Here is a 16,359-nt window from a genome sequence, read left to right as displayed (position 1 = left end):
GTTTTTATTAACAGTTGGTATAGAATGAATACAGTGATATAGAATAATACATTACAAAATTAAACAAAACTTCCATTCTCAGTTTCCCTTACCCTGCTATAGTATCTCACAGCAATTTTCACTTTATACACTAAGTTCCGTATAACACTTATTTTGAAAACATCTATTTGTTCCAACACGATCAGCATATTAGGGAACAATTCGAGCATAACACGGGTTTCACATTTGCTTATATGCGATTCTCTTTGCAAAAGCAGTAGATGAATGCAGAAAATTGCACCCAGCTGAGCCAAGCCACCTGGGAATATACAAAATGCACACATGCTCACACTTCAAACATCAGCCATCTGACTCCTTAATATCTTGTTTTATGAGGTACTCTGTCTGCATGTGGTGTTACAACTCTCTCTCCCATTTCCAGTAATCCTCCTTTCACTCCACGATTAGCTCACAGGCGGTACTCCTTTTGATGCCCACTTCTACAAGCACGTTTTTTCCTTAGTCCAGTACCATATTGATTGTAGTATTTATGTGTTTCTTAAGCACTCGGTATGTATAAAATTGTGCTACAATTTTTATTAGGATTCTTTCTCCCTGCTCCACCCCCAATATGCCTTTTGGTTTTTAGTATTTGATTTTTTCATAGCACGGTGATGTTTAGGAACGTGCATATGATGTTATAGCAGAACTGACTGCATTAGTACAATTGTCTTATTATATTTATTGTTAATTGTCCTGTCTCTCTGTGCTCTTCTTCCCCCCATGTCATTTCATGGGGGTTAGGATCTTTGATCATTTGTTCACTGTTGTGTCCCCAGCACCTTCTCAATGTGTGGCATAGAGCAGAGGCTCAATAAATATTTGTTGAATGAATGAATTATCAGATCTTTTACTGGAAACTGCATTCTAGCCACATTCTGTTGCAAATTAATGGTTCTATTAACAAAAGAATTATTACAGTTGAGGGATATAATATAGCTGTTGAGTATAGCTGTTTGACAAACACATCTAGCTCTATGGCTGACATAGCTTGTCAAGGGAAAGCAGGAATAGAAATGTGGGATACAGGTCATATAACTTTTTAGTAATCATTCTAACAATATATTCAAAGTCAACTAAACTTAGAACGATCAGAGTGATAGCAAATGTGGCCAGACCCATGAAATGGGTTATGTTTATGTAGCAAAAATAGTGAAAAAAGAGGAGATCCTACTGATGGTGTTTGACTCCGAAAGAATTTAATAAATGAAAAAAGAATGTTGTTTTAATTCAGAAAGATATTTTTGATCAGTTTTATGAAGAACCCAAGTTTTTTTAAAACTGAAATTCTAAAGTCATTGTATCGTTGCTTCAGCACCCGTCATTTATATTTAAAATATGTATATGGTTAGTGCTCAGTAAATGAAGGCATGGGTTGAGTGTACATGTGAAACTGTTAACTAGATTGTAGATGTGTGTGTATACGCACACATTACGTATATACATACAACTTTGTTCTGACAGGAAGCAGTGGATGTGCATTACTTCATCTCACCCTCACAGCAGGCCTACAGGGTGCCGTTACTTTTCTCACCTTTCAGGTGAGGAAAATGAGGCCCATTCTCACTAAGTAACTTAGTGAGAATAATGCAGCTAGTGAGTGGTGGATCTGGGCTTTTGGTGTTTTGGATGCAGAACCCATACCTCTATGCAATGAGGGCTTTCCATAGGTCCTGGTGATTCCAGTTGAGAAAACTTGTCTCTTAGCCTCCAGGAGGAGGAGATGGAGGTGTAAGTAACAAAATAATAGCGTGTTTGGTACCCAAGTAAGCAGAGCATAAGGAGGTATGGGAGTGAGGATGGAGGTGGGGGAAGCAGGTACTTAACTGCTTCATGTGGTGGGCTCTCCATCCATAGACTAGGTGCTTTGGAAGACGCTCTTTACATAGAAAGAAGCCAAAAATACCTAAAGAAGTGGAAAGCATAGATATGTTTAAGAAGGAAGGAAATGACATTTATTCGATTCCTACCTCATTCTCAGTGCTGGACTAGTTGCTTTTTATACATTATATTGGTAACTAATTATTTTGGGTCTGGATTTTGTGGTAATAACTGTTACTTTTTTTTTTTTGTCTTATTTAATCTTTACAAACCTCTAAGGTTGGTTCTCTTATTATCTTCATTTTCTGTAAAACTCGAAGAATGTGTCCCAAATCACACAGTGAGTGGCTTTGTTTAGCACTCACCCACCAAACAGTGAGGTAGGAATTATTTTTAGAAATGAGGACACACAGCAAGGAAGTAGCACAGTTAAGATTTGAACTCAGATCTGTCTTCGTAGCCTTTACTTTCCCTTTATAAATATGGTACATGTTGAGTTGAGGTGTGTTTCTAGAAAAAAATATGAGAGAAGATTTGAGACAGAAGTGATTAAGTTCCTACAAAGCTTAATAAATATAAATGTATACTTAGCATGATGGTGATCTTATATTTAGAAGAAAAACAATTATTAAGTTGTCATTGTTTATAGAGGCGTGATTTAAGATATGGTAACTATGAGACAAGGGTGATCATATTGCCAGCAGAGGGATTTATCTCAAAACCAGATCCGATTATGTCTCTTTTCTGAAATACACAACACAAAACAATTTTTCTGATTCCCATTGTGTGCAGAGTACAATTCTTGGCATGTCCCTTGTCGTGGTCAGTTTCTTGCTGCCTGCCCAGGCGACTCATACAGGTGTTCCTCTCACCAGCCCTGAATGCTCCCTGTGTGTTTTCATATATTAATGTAGTTAATGCTCTTCTCTCTTCCCAAAGGCACCACCTTTTTCTTTCTTGCAAAATTTAGTTCAAGGTTTATTACCTTGAGGATGACTTCTCCAAATCCGTCAGGCAAAATTTAGTTGTTTCATTTTATGTTACCCAGATCTTTGTTGATTCCAGTCTCAGGAATTTAGTACACTGGTTTGCAACCAATGGCTGACTCCCCAGATGGTTCAAGGATTCTCATGGATCAAGGCTATCTCTTATCTATGTTCGTGTTCCTTGTGCCTGGCCCAGAGCCTGGTCTGAAATAGGTAGGTGGATGAATGGATAAATGAGTGGATAAAGTATTTGAATTAACCTAAAAAAGTTAATCGAGCATGCTAAATTAATTAAGGGACCACATGCTAACATTACTTGAACTCAAGATATACCATGCTGATACATGAAGCTTGGCTTAGGAAGTGGCACCTTATGAAGGGTTTTGAGGTCCAATTAGAAATTGAAGATTGATTTTCCCCAGAAATCCCTGCCACCAAGAAGTCTGACAAACTAGCATGGCAAGCAGTGGCTAGAGTATACAAAAATTGGTAGTGTTTCTATACATTACCAATGAATTTTCTGCAAAAGAAATTAAAAAATTGATTCCATTTACAACAGCATCAAAAACAATATAATACTTAGGAATAAATTTAACCAAGGAGATGAAAGATCTGTATTCTGAAAACTGCAAGAGACTGATGAAAGAAATCAAAGAACATACAAGTAAATGAAAAGGCGATCTATGTAAGTGGATTGGAATTATTAAATTGTTAATATTGTAAAGGTGTCAATATTACCAAAAGCCACCTATAGATTCAGTGCAGTTCTTATCAAGATTCCAATGGCATTTTGAATAAAATAGAAAAAACACTCCTCAAATTTATATGGAACCACAAAGAACCTTAATAGCCAAAGCAATCTTGAGAAAGAAGAAAGCGGGAGGCATCACACTTCCTGATACCATGCTATACTGTGAAGCTATAGTCATCAAAACAGTATGGTACTGGCATGAAAACAGACAAATGGACCAATGGAACAGAACTGAGAGCCTAGAAATAAACCCATGCATATATGGTCAACTAGTATTTGACAAGAAAGCCAAGAATACTCGATGGAGGAAAGAGAGTCTATCTTTTCAATAAATGGTGTTGGGAGGACAGGATATTCGCGTGTAAAAGAATGAAACTTGACTTCTGTCTTATTCCACTCACAAAATTTAACTCAAAATGGATTAAAGACTTAAATATAAGACATGAAACCATGAAACTCCTAGAAGAAAACATAGGGAAAATGCTCCCTGTAGGTCTCAGGAATAATTTTTTAGAGTGTAAATTTAAGCTGGTTACTCTGCTGTGAGAAGCAATGCTGTGAGGCATAGGGCTTCTTCAGGGTGTCACATGTATCTGCTGTGTCTCTTTGTTGGCAGGGGAGGGACACCTTACATAGTGTTAATTGCTACCAATCTTAAAAGATTAGCAGACTTCAGTGGGAAAAGGGAGCTGAAGAACTAAGTAGACTTATAACTAATAATTCAGAGGCCCAGCCATAATGGGTGAAGAAGACACCTAGTTTTCTATGGCAGGCTCCAGGGGGAGCCACAAAAGGACTCAGTTCTTATATATGACTAAAATGTTACAGAGCGGCTACCATATTCTCTTTTTACTTTGAAGCAGATATCTGTTATATCTGTTACAGATGACGCGCATTTCTTTGCTATGGGGAAAAGTATGGCTTTCAAAAATGTTTACCTTTTGTTTGTTAACATAGGTTAAGGAATTTTTAGGATTGGAGAAATAATCAGGGCGTCAAGGCGAGGAGTCCAAGGCTTGACAGGAGAGGAACACCACAGAGAGGGCAGGCAGGAGAGCACAGCAGAACTGAGGGTGGAGGCGCTGCTTAGGGGAGAGGCCTCTCCTCTTCCCTGGAACATCCAGAAGGTAGCACGACACTGCCCACACTGGGGAGGAAACCTGCTGCTTTGCAGCAAGAAAAAGTAAGAAGTAGGCTCTATAAAGAGTTGACAGGCTAGCAGACTTGTTTGTCTTATTCATATGATGGGGTGATAAACTTACTGATGCAAATGGGTGTTTTTTGCCTCATGGAAACACCAGATCTCTGGTTATTTCCAGAGACCTTGAGGTTCAGAGTGTGAAGCTGAAAGACCTCAGAACAAGGAAATACTTTCATCTCTTCATGCAATCGAAAGATCTTTATCTGAAAGAGAACAAAGATATGGGACTTTGACAGCTCATTGGCATTGATCTAAATTACAGGTTATTTCATTGTGAATGATGTCCATTTGCCAAAGACTAGGGTTGAGCAAATTAGCCAGTTTTTCAAAGTGGGACATAAGGTTAACATGTTTGTTTCCTAGAATCTGACAACAATCTCTAATGAAATCTATACCACCCAGTCCATAGTAAATCATCAGTAATTTTTTATTGAATTAAGAGTAAAATTTTGGGGCAAATTAATAAATATAATATGAGAATTTCTAAATGGTTGCAGAATTACTAGGAATCAGTGTTGGTTAGTGTTAAGTGAATAGGGCTAAATCAGCCTCAGGTCGGAGATAGCATTGGCCTGGTAGGTCTTATTTTGAGAATAGATTTGGTAAGGATTCAGATAATATCCTTGTGAGTAGATGTTACTATTAGTTAGACGAAATCACCATTTGTTTAAAAATAATCTTTTTTATGAGTCTTATATGACCCACTGGATGCCATAGGCTGTCATGTCTTTATTAAAGAAAAAAAATCAATGCTTTGTACCTTTAAAAAAAAAAAACCAAGTTGCCAGTTATAAAAATAGTTACGAGAATGTTCTATACAGCATAGGGTATTTAGTCAATAATATTGTAATAACCATGGATGGCGTCAGATGGGCACTGGTCAAAGGGATCCCTTCATAAGATATATAAATGTTAATCACTCTTGTACACCTCAAACCAATATAATATTGTATGTCAACTGTAATTGAAAAATAAATTAATGTCCTATATCTGAGGACATATTCAAAATAATTTCAAGTGACAGAAAGCTGATAGGAGTACTTAATATGTTATATGATAAAGCTGACATCCCAAGGTTGAAATCAACTAAGGAGGTGAAATGTAATTGAAATAAATGTCTTGCCTCGGGTTAAAAATTTCATTACAGGAGTATAGAAAGAAACCGCAAAAACAGCACTTCTATAAAAGATGACCTGTATGTTTTAGTTGACTATGTTTACAGAATATAAAACTTTATAGGATGAGATGGCCTATAAAGCTTTATATTCTGTCAAAGGGATACAGAGGCACCAGATGTAATGCTCTGGAAGGAGCATCTTAGGAGGGTTCCTGACTCTTTGGAGGGTGTTTGGCTGGAGGGCTTTTGGGCAGCTGGGCCTGGAATCCTGGCAGGATCGTGCACAGTGTCTTCCTGGAGGTCAGGTCTGTCCTGGGGGAGGAGTAGGCCTGTTCTGGGTGGCTCCAGAAGGCAAGCTACCTCTACTACCTTGGTGGATAGAGGTTACTGGTGGACAGATTGGATACTAGATTGAGCAAGCTTGATGGCTGGGTTAGGGTGTGTCTTTAGTGGGTGGAGAGTAGAATGTGGTGCCCTCTGAGGTTCCTTCTAAATCTTAGATTCTGCAGTACTGGACAATCTACATTTTGTTTTAATTTCAGAGCCACTAACATATGGTTTAGAGATGGGTTTATCATTATAATTTGTGTCATGTAATACTATAAAAGGAAAATGTGATATGACTGTCCTTTAAGTGGGAGGGATCAAGGAAGTTTCCAGAGAAGCAACAGAAACCAAGACTGTTTTGCAGAGAGCAAGTTTTGTTGAATGTAATTGTGATGATAAAATAAACTTGTTAGGTGGAAAAATACACAGGGACTAGAGAGAGTGCAGGGAGTGTGCAGCATGCAGAGCGTGTCCTCAGGAAGGCTTTTTGTGTCTAGTCAGTAAAGGTTGACTCCATTTGATAATTCTGAAGATTTTTCAAAATCCTTTTTCCTTTTGGTGATTCTTCTTGAGCATTTCCGCTTTCCAGTAATCATAGCTTTTATTTACCAAGAAACCCTTGCTTCTCGGGGAGCTGTGTTTTTCAGAGCGGTTATTACAGCTGGCATGGTGGCCAGAGACCATCAGGGCCAAGGCTGTCCTGGAGATTTTCTGCAGAAAGAGACCTTGATTACTCTTTATTTTTGCTCATGTTGTTTTACTCTCATCTGTAATTTAAAATCCACTATACAAAGAATCTACAGAGCGCCAGCTGGATGCTAGTTTAAAGACTTTCTTCCTTTCTCTATTTTTTAAATTTTAAATAAGACTGTCAGTTTTGATGTTTGCTGTTTAGAAATTGATGAAATGTATCTTTTGGTTTCCTTAACTTCGGTGGATGGAGAGGTTGAAAACAAAATCACCAGTTTAAGATTTCTGTTAAAGGTCTTTTTTTCTTAGAAAAGGAGCAGGGATATGTTTGCCAACTTCATCTTACGTAGATGAGGGAAGGACCAGTGGGTTTCTGGAATTAGTGCTCTGATTATAGCCTGGGAAGTTGTGATCTCAAGGGACCTTTGAGTGTGTACTGGGTACCCGGCTCAGCCTGTCCTTCTCTGGGCATGTGGGGGTCACACGTGGAAGGGAGGAAGGCTGGCAGGCAGAACCAAGACAGTGCTTACACTCATGTCAACCACAGAAAGCAGTAAATGGCACCTTCTTGCTGCTTTTGAAAAGCAGATGTTTAACTTGTATATAATAATGGCTGTGTCTTGACTTTTGTTCACTGCTCTTTGTCACTTTTTCTGGACTGTATTTTTTGGCGGGGAGGCATTTTTTTTTTTTTTTTGATGGTAGCTTTTCTTTTTGGATTTATAATTCTCTGCCTTTTCAGTTTAGATTACAGTCTTATATTTCTCTTTTCCATTCTCTTTAATTGTTCAAATGTCTTAATGTCTTAGACCCACACAGTGACTCTTGAACAAAATCGTTTGTACCTCCCAAACTTAATAGGACACTGTGAGATGGACATTCTCAAACTTCGCTCTTGCTTTGGAAGTATAGTTCGTTCAGAAAAGTGATTAAGCAACATTTATTTAGCTATTATTTATTAATTTAGAAAATACTTTTACAAATTGATTCCCTTTGTCTCAATAATTTTAATTTCCAGAAATGAATCCTAAGGAAATGTCATAAAACACAAAACATAAACATGTTCATTTTAAAGTGTTATTTATAATAAGGAATTCTAATAATAAATATTATAAATAAACTATATGTCTAATAGTAGAGAGATTGGTGTTATTTCTTCTTTCTATTTGTCCTCATTTTTCAGCATTTTGTTAAATGTGCTTACTTGACTTGTTCCTCCAGCTAGTGAGACACAGGATCAGATCTTTTTGTGGATGAGAGGCTAGACTAGATGGGATTTAAATTATTTTGCATGCACAGCTTGTGTAAGAAAAAAAGCTTGATTTAAAATATCTCATTGACGTCTACGGCCATGCCACCCTGAACAAGCCCGATCCCGTCTGATCTCGGAAGTTAAGCAGGTCAGGCCTGGTTAGTACTTGGATGGGAGACCACCTAGGAAGACCAGGTGCTATAGGCATAAAAAATAAAAAATAAGAGATTATAAGATGACAAGGTCCTTGCAGTCAGTGAGGTCAACCAAAGGTTGCCTCACCTAATTTATATATATATATATATAGACACACACACACACACACACACACAAACACACACACACATTCATACATACATACATATATACATACATACATACATTCATACATACACTGACTGTATACCCTGGGACTTCTATTCTTGGCAGTATGGAAAGTGGGAGATCCTGAAAACTCTCATCTTACAGAACACTTAGTACTGCTGTCTATAAAATATTGAGCATCCTTTTAAATGTGTAGCAAGATAACAAGAAATCACAGGAAATCCCCAACATCCAAAAACCTTTTCATAAGTGAGAACTGTGTGAACTGATGCTAGAGCAGCCCCAGGAAAGTTGGTCAGTCTTGGCCTAAAGACACCTAGGGAGGTGGGGATAGAAGACGAAACCTTAGGCCCAAGGATCCTTATTTAAAGCCAAGCCCCTCAGGACCACATCCTTGGTGAAAGAATGGGCCACAGAAAATATGCCCACCTGACTGGGGAGATGACTAGGCAGGTTACCCTCTCAGGCTTGGGGCCGGGTGTGGTGGGATTTGTCATTCCAGGCCTGCCCTCACTTGGGGTTAGGGTTTGAATTATATCACTTGTCTAGGAATTTCCAAGCTAGTAAATGTCTGATCTCAGCTTGGATGACTCTGTGTCAGCCTTGAACTCTAAGTCAAGCTGAAAGATGCTGATATAGGCCATTTAGAATCCATGTTGTCTGCAACAAAACAAAGTTAATCTACAGCAGGGCACGGCAACATTGGGCAAGAGAGACTGTGAACGTTCCTAGCCAGCAGAGGATGCTAAATGGAAAGAACAGCACAGCACTGTACTGACTGATGGGAGTTGTGTAAAAGGCCCTAGATGTATGTTTTACTTTTATTTTTATTTTTATTAAGGGTGCTCTTTTATTGTAGTTTAACATGTAGTTTTTCTAAAGACTTTCATAGATCCATCCTCAACCTTGGACCCTCTGGCTTCTTTCTCAAAACGGCTTAAGTGTTTCAGCTGTGGATTTCCTCTCCCTGGGGTTGCATAGAGCAGCTGCATCACTTGCTTACTTGGCTTTCTCTTCCAGAGGACCTTGTAGGCACCTTGTCAGACCTTTGGGTCTGCCCCAGGATTTAGCAGAGAAGTATGTGAAGCTTTGAAGAAAGAATAAATGAATCCTCCATGCTCTAGGGCTGCGTTAGTGCTTGTCAGATCTTAATGTGCATGTAACTCTTCTGGGGATCTTGTTAAAAACGCAGATGATGTTTTAATAGGTTCGAGTGAGACAAAAGTTTTGTGCTTCTAACAAGCTCCCAGGTGATGCTGGTGCTGCTGGTCCAGGCTCCATACTTCGAGTAGCTAAAGATTAAACCACTAACCTTTGAAAAATAGCGGGGACATTTCAGGTTCAGCCAGCCACCTGCTGTGAGGACCGGCCTAGTTGTCGTCTTCTGTTGGAAGAGCGGGTTCCAGGGCATTTCAGGAAGCCTCTCCACATCCTCCCAGGGGAGAGCCTTTTCTTCCTGTTGGAGGATATGGTCACCCACCTGATCTCCAGCCTTATCTAAGGAACCCCTTGTCCCCATGTGGGATGGAAAGGGCGTGAGACACTGGCCCATGTCAGCGCCCTGACCATACGCCTTGGAGTCTGCATCTGGGAAACGAGGAGACCTGCTGGATGGCCTCCAAAGCCCTCCTGGTGCTCCTGTTCTGCCACCAAGACCCTGAGGGTCACCAGGGCTGCCAGGCCCTGGGAGTGTAGGTTATCTTGGAGGCAGGAGAGGTTGAGGCCAAGTTCTGAAATTTTTGTTAATGAACCTAGGCACCTCTATAGTAGAAAAAAAATCTAATCCATAATAAACTCTATTAATATCTTCCCACATATCAACATAGTTCACATACTTGTCATTTTTAAATGGCTCAGTAGTTATAGTCCCTCAGGTTGTTGGGATAAGCCATGTGTAGCCATTTCCCTGAGGCTGGCACTTGGCTCGTCTCTAGTTTTTTTCCCTTGGATTTTTAAAGTGTGGGGTTGTGACTGCTGAGATTATTTCCACCCTCCCCAAACCCTGTCATTGCCTTGGGTACTCTTTTTAAATTGAGAGCTCATGTGGTAAGGTTATTCAGTTACATGATCTAATAGCTCTGCTTTACCTTTTTTTTAAACCATGTTTTCCCCAATTGTAATAATATAATCATTTGCATGGTCATATGTTCAAGGTCAGTGTCCCCTACTAGATTCTCATTTCCAGAGGCTAGCTCCTCCTCTGTCTTTGTCATCACGACATTCTCGACACCTAGGACACTGCCTGGCATGTAGGAGTTCAGTCAAGTAGGTTACGTGAACGAACATAGCTGGACTGAATGCATGGTCAGGTGTGCCTCCTACATCTCCACCGGCCCGCTAACATGCACTGGGTGCCTGCACAGGCCAGGCACTGTATCATCCCCTGGGGAGGTACGGAAGGGTATGCATGGACCCTGGCTTCAGATAGCTTAAGTCCAGCTGAGAGAAAGGGAGAGAAATGGCCAATTATATTTCATTGTTTGAAGTGCCATCCATGTGGAAGTGCAGGGTTCTATGAGAACATAGAGGAAGAGGACCAGACTGAGGCTGGGGGCCTATAGGAAGTCCACCTGGCGGCAGGGAGACTTGATTTGAGGTCCGGAAGGCTTCAACACATGACTTAACAGCCCTGCTGTGGGCTGGATGTCTGGTAGCTGTTGCAGTGGGTAGAGAGCCCTGACTGGCAGCATTCTTCTTAGCTTCATGTTTGCTGGTGGACTTCTTTATTTTGATTGCTAAGGTCATTGTACGGATAGTACATTGGGAAGCCAGCACTCACACAGCTGGGCCATGCAATTGCCTTTAGGTGCCTTAATTATAGATAGCACAGTCACATTTTAGATGCAGTGCTTCCCTGTGGAACAAAATGTGCCCTACTCATAGAGTTGTGGACTCATTGAATTTGGTCGAGCTAGAAGGGACCTTGCTCAAGTTATAGTGACACCTTGCATGATGGAAAAAAAAAAGTCCTTCCCACCACCCCGCTGCCCAAATCAGAAAGACTAAGCCAAGTTATGCTAAGTTAGGACTTTTTACTCCAGTTCATGCGAGTCAGTGAATAAAGCTGAGGAATAGAATAATAAATTACTGATTACAGTGTTTCCTTTATGAGTCATGGTATGAGAGCGTCATTATTTTTCACAATTTAGAAATGTCATTGCCAGCGACTGGAATACTCAGCAACTTCCAGACACTGGACATCCCACATGTCCTTGGTGCCCGCTCCCCACTCCTGTTCTCCACATCTCCTTTCCTGTTTGCTATTTCATGTAATGTGTTTGCAAGATTGTGGTTCAAACATTCTCCTTAAGTATATGGCATTCTTTAAGCTGAAAGTAGTCTGTGGAGGCCAACAGTTGTTTTTTTTTTTCTTTCGAAGTATATTCACGATAATATGTTTATCATCCACAAAAATACATTTGCACATTTAGCTCAAAAGAGATAAATTTTCTGCTTTTAAAATTCCTAGAGGATTTTGTTCCTCATTTCTTAAAAATGCATTTTCTTTACTAGATATTTTTCTTTTTACACCTACAGCACCTGGTCTTCCTAGGTGCTCTCCCATCCAAGTACTAACCAGGCTCGAGCCTGCTTAGCTTCCGAGATCAGATGAGATCAGGCACATTCAGGGTGGCATGGCTGTAGACTAGACTTTTTTTTATCAGATGATTTTCTTGTGTTGACCTTTGGCTTCTTACATTGATATGCTTATTTTTCATTCAGTCTGTTTCTTTGTCTCACCTTCTATATGGTTGTACAGGAAAAATATAGGCAGCTTCCCAAGAAATGAGAGTATGATGGGAAAATTTTTGTTTTTAAATTTATTTTTATATTTTAACTTTTTATTTAAAAAAATTATGGACCTCCCACCAAAATTACAAAATTAATACGTAGACCTTCAATATGCCCTTAACCCAGCTTCCCCAAATGTTAACATCTAGTTATCAATACTATAAACCATGGTACATGCATCAAAACCAGGAAATTCATACTGTATAATACTATTAACTATTCTATATTCTTGATTCAGATTTTGTCTGTTGTCCCGCTACTGTCCTTTTTTTTTTTTTAAGTTCTTGGGGACTAATTTAGCATCCAGTCCAGGCTCACACATTTCATCTTAGTTGTCATGTCTCCTATGTCTCTTCTGGTTTGTGGCCGTTCCTCAGTTTTCCTCTTTCATGACCTTGACACTTTTAAAGAGTACTGGCCCATTATTTTGTAGGATGTTTCTCAAAATGGGTTTGTTTGATGTTTCCTCATGGCTGAATTCAGGATATGCTTTTTTTTTTTTTGGACAAAAATACCACAGAAATGTTTTCCACCTCAGTTTAATTCATGAGGGTGGATATGATACTGAGAGGTTCCATTGCTGCTGATGGTAACTTGGGTCATTTGGGCAAAGTGCAAACTTTCTTCAATAAAATGTAGTTAACTTCCTCCTTTGTAATTAATACACATCTTGCCGGGAAATGCTTTGAGATTATTTAAATATCCTGCCTGTCATCATACTTTCTAATTGCTTGATAAATTCTTGCCTACCACAGTCATTACCGTTGCATTTACCAAATGGTAATTTTCTATTTCCATTATTCTATATGCGTTTCAGAATCGGAATTCTACTATGAGGAACAGCTTCCCTTCTCTATTTATTTATTCATTTGCTTATTAATACTGGTATGGACTCATGGATATTTGGTTGATTCTACATGTTATAAACCATTACTATTATCATTGATTTTATTGCTCAAATTCTTCCAGATTTGACCATTGAGAGATCTTTCAGATTGACTCCACTGTCCGTTAAGATATATCCTCATCATATTTTTTGTACTTTTTCATCTCGGTATCTCAAGATGTTTTATGCTCATTTCGTACTTGTCCTGCCCAGTCCTAGAAGCAGCCATTTCTTCAAGGAGTCCTGTTTCCTTTAGTAGACAATAGTATTTAGAAACCAAGATCTTAGAGGCCAGATGTGCTCACTGATATTGAGGTGTCATTGATTTTATACCTACTCAGAGCACAGAGCTAGGAAACACACACACACACACACACACACACACACTTCCCTGTCTCTATGTATCTTCTTTTCACAGACTTTGAATTTGTACTGATTTGACCTATTCTAATCTAACTGCACAGGGCTTATTCTAGTCTTGCTCCTTTTCTCATTCGTAACTCCTTTCTTCCTTGAAGAGAAACCTGGCTCCTGTTAACCGCGATATGTTTACTTATTTACTCAGTCTTAGAATACAGAATAAAGTAGAATAGTTTCTGAATTGTTAACCGATGTGCCCGTGGAATAAACCTACTCGCTAGAGTATAATAATTATTGTACAGTTCTTTTTATCTTTGGCATTACAGTAGCTAGTCAAGATACTGTTTTCCAAAGTTGCTTAGATTAGTTCTTTGCTTTCCCCGCTCCTTTCAGTGTGGTTATATTATTCATTTGTAGTATAGTTAGATTCATTTGTTACTTTTTGTACTTCATTTTTTGTCCCTTCACATCCTGGTTGATTTTAATTATTTATTTTTTGAATATGAGGAACATAAGCATGGTTTTGAAAACCAGAACAACACAAAAAGGCATACTAAGAGGTGTTACTTTCTCCTTATCCCTTTCCCCTCTTCTTTCCACCTTCTTCCCACCCCACCCTGTAGATAATCGATCTCCTTAGTTTCTCATTTATCATTCTGTATTTATTGTTGCACAAAATGAGCAGATACATGAATATTTTCTTATCTCCTCTTTCTAACATGAAGGGTAGCATACTATAGATACTCTTGCACTTTGGTGTTTTTACTTAACAATGTCTTGGAAATCACTTCATATCAGTTCATAGAGATTGTCTACATCCTTCTTTGCAGCTGTGTTGTATTCCATTGTGAATGTGCCACAGTTTGTTCAACAACTGTCATATGCATAGGCATGTGCATTTTTTCATTGTGTGTTGGGGAGTATGTATTATCAGGATGAATTCCTAGAAATAAAAGTACCACTATAGTTTAGATGCTGCCAAATTCTTCTACAAAGACTGCGGTAGGATAATTTGAGTAGGACAGGCTCAGCAAACTGTGATGACTGTATGTCACCAAAGTTGCTGGCTGTGATGACATTCAGTAGTTATAGAGATGCCACGAGTGGTTCTCTTGGAGGGTAGGAGCTTGACTATTGCCTTTTCTCTTCTGCCATTTTCCAGGGGAATAGTACAATACAGTGGGAAGAAAATGGAGGCTGGCTCGGGGTTTAGATAATCCATCCTTTTCCAGGATACTTGGGAGACATCTGGGCTGCTTCTCATGGTGGTGAATGAAATGATGTCTTGTTTAAAGGGAAAGAGCATGGAATAGGTGGGGGTGGGGGGTAGGGGTGGGTTAAAAACTTCTGGATTTGAGTCGTGCCTTGAGTTTTAGGACTATGACTCCTATGCAGGCGTTTTATTTAATCTCCCTGAAAAATGAGAATAATAAATACTAATGTATGGAAAGTACATTTCATGGTGTCTGGTAGGGTGGATATGGTTGGTCTGAGGAGTAAATAAATCACAAATGGAGTGGGACATGGTGCAAGTTATTTCCTTTCTCCATTCCTGTTCAATTTATTTGATGTAAGAAGAGGGATTCTAAATCATCCCACTGACTGACCATGAGGCAGTGTTTAAAATTCCTATAAAAATAAGCTTTGTTTCACTTCAATATTTGATGGCCTGGCTAACGGCGTCAAATGAAGATTTGGGCCTCTGCCTCATCTTGGATTTTCTTTTTCCGATCGAGGATGCTCTGTTGGTAAGTTCCAGGAATCCTGGGCGATTCCAGGTAGTAACCACAGAGATGCTATCTAATTAGCCACAGCAATCATGATTGTAGTCTCCTGGATTTTAATATAACTCCAGTTAAAACCAAAGTTCCAAATTTCTTCTAAATCAATTAGTGAAGAGTTCTGACCCTATTCGAGTTCTCCAGGACTTTTTATTGCAGCCAAAGGAATGCAATCTTCTTCCAGGCTTCTGCTGATGAACTGATGCCGTGGCTTCTCTACTGGGTTAGGCTTCAAGGACAGAAATGCATTGCTAGGACTGCAGACATTAAAGGGTTTAGAACTGCTGAAGAATTGCCCATGGTTAATCCAGCTGCAAATACAGGACTGATCCACATGGGCAAAATGTTTGAAAACCAGACCTCAAAATGTGCATTTGTCACCTGAAGCAGGCACAGGGGAGTTCAGAACACTGGGAACCTAGTCTCCCTGCAGCACAGAAGGGCCCTGGGGGTTATCAGAATGATGGATCATGGTTAATGACAGTCTGAAACCACCAGCAACACGAGAAGCCAGCAACACGAGAAGCCAGCAACAGAGTCAGGCTGTCTTTTAACAGCTTTAAATCTACGTATTGATTTCTCCTACTCAGCGGCCTAAGCCTCTGTGGGCATTTTCCTTTTCCAACGCCCTGTCTCATCAGAATTGGAGATTGCTCCCCGGAGAGGTCATGGGATAATGCCTCATTGGCAAGTTTTGCCTCGCTTTAGTCCACATGTCCCAAACTGAACCCTTTTTGAATGGAAAGGCTTTGCAAGTCAGTAAGGATCTGCAAGGAAGTCAAGAGAATTGAGGGATGCGCCCTGGTTAGGGAGGTTATGGAATTACATGCTGTCCGAGGTAAGTCCTGAAGGATGGCTGCCCAGTTCACCCTCACCAGTTCATATACAAACTCAATTCCCATTCCTGTTACCCTCCACCCAATGTTACCCCGCAATGTTCTCCCTGGGTGCTTAGTGTAAATTGGTGCTCTAAAAGCTATTAGATGTATCCACCTCCCTCCACCAGAATAGAGATATTGAAAGAGGAGCTAT

General features: G+C 39.6%; 1 protein-coding gene and 2 pseudogenes across 21 annotated transcripts in view; 2 read left to right on the top strand and 1 right to left on the bottom strand.

Moving 5' to 3' along the window:
* Positions 1-16,359, top strand: part of FHOD3 (formin homology 2 domain containing 3) — a 422,036-nt gene that overhangs the window by 112,173 nt on the left and 293,504 nt on the right. The gene's annotated exons all lie outside the window — the stretch shown is intronic.
* Positions 8,274-8,391, top strand: LOC120589559 (uncharacterized; annotated as a pseudogene).
* On the bottom strand, positions 12,037-12,155 carry LOC120589792 (uncharacterized; annotated as a pseudogene).

The sequence above is a fragment of the Pteropus medius genome, unplaced genomic scaffold (assembly GCF_902729225.1).
Source record: "Pteropus medius unplaced genomic scaffold, Ma_sr-lr_union100, whole genome shotgun sequence".
NCBI lineage: Eukaryota > Metazoa > Chordata > Mammalia > Chiroptera > Pteropodidae > Pteropus > Pteropus medius.
This window is presented reverse-complemented; position numbering and strand designations above follow the sequence as displayed.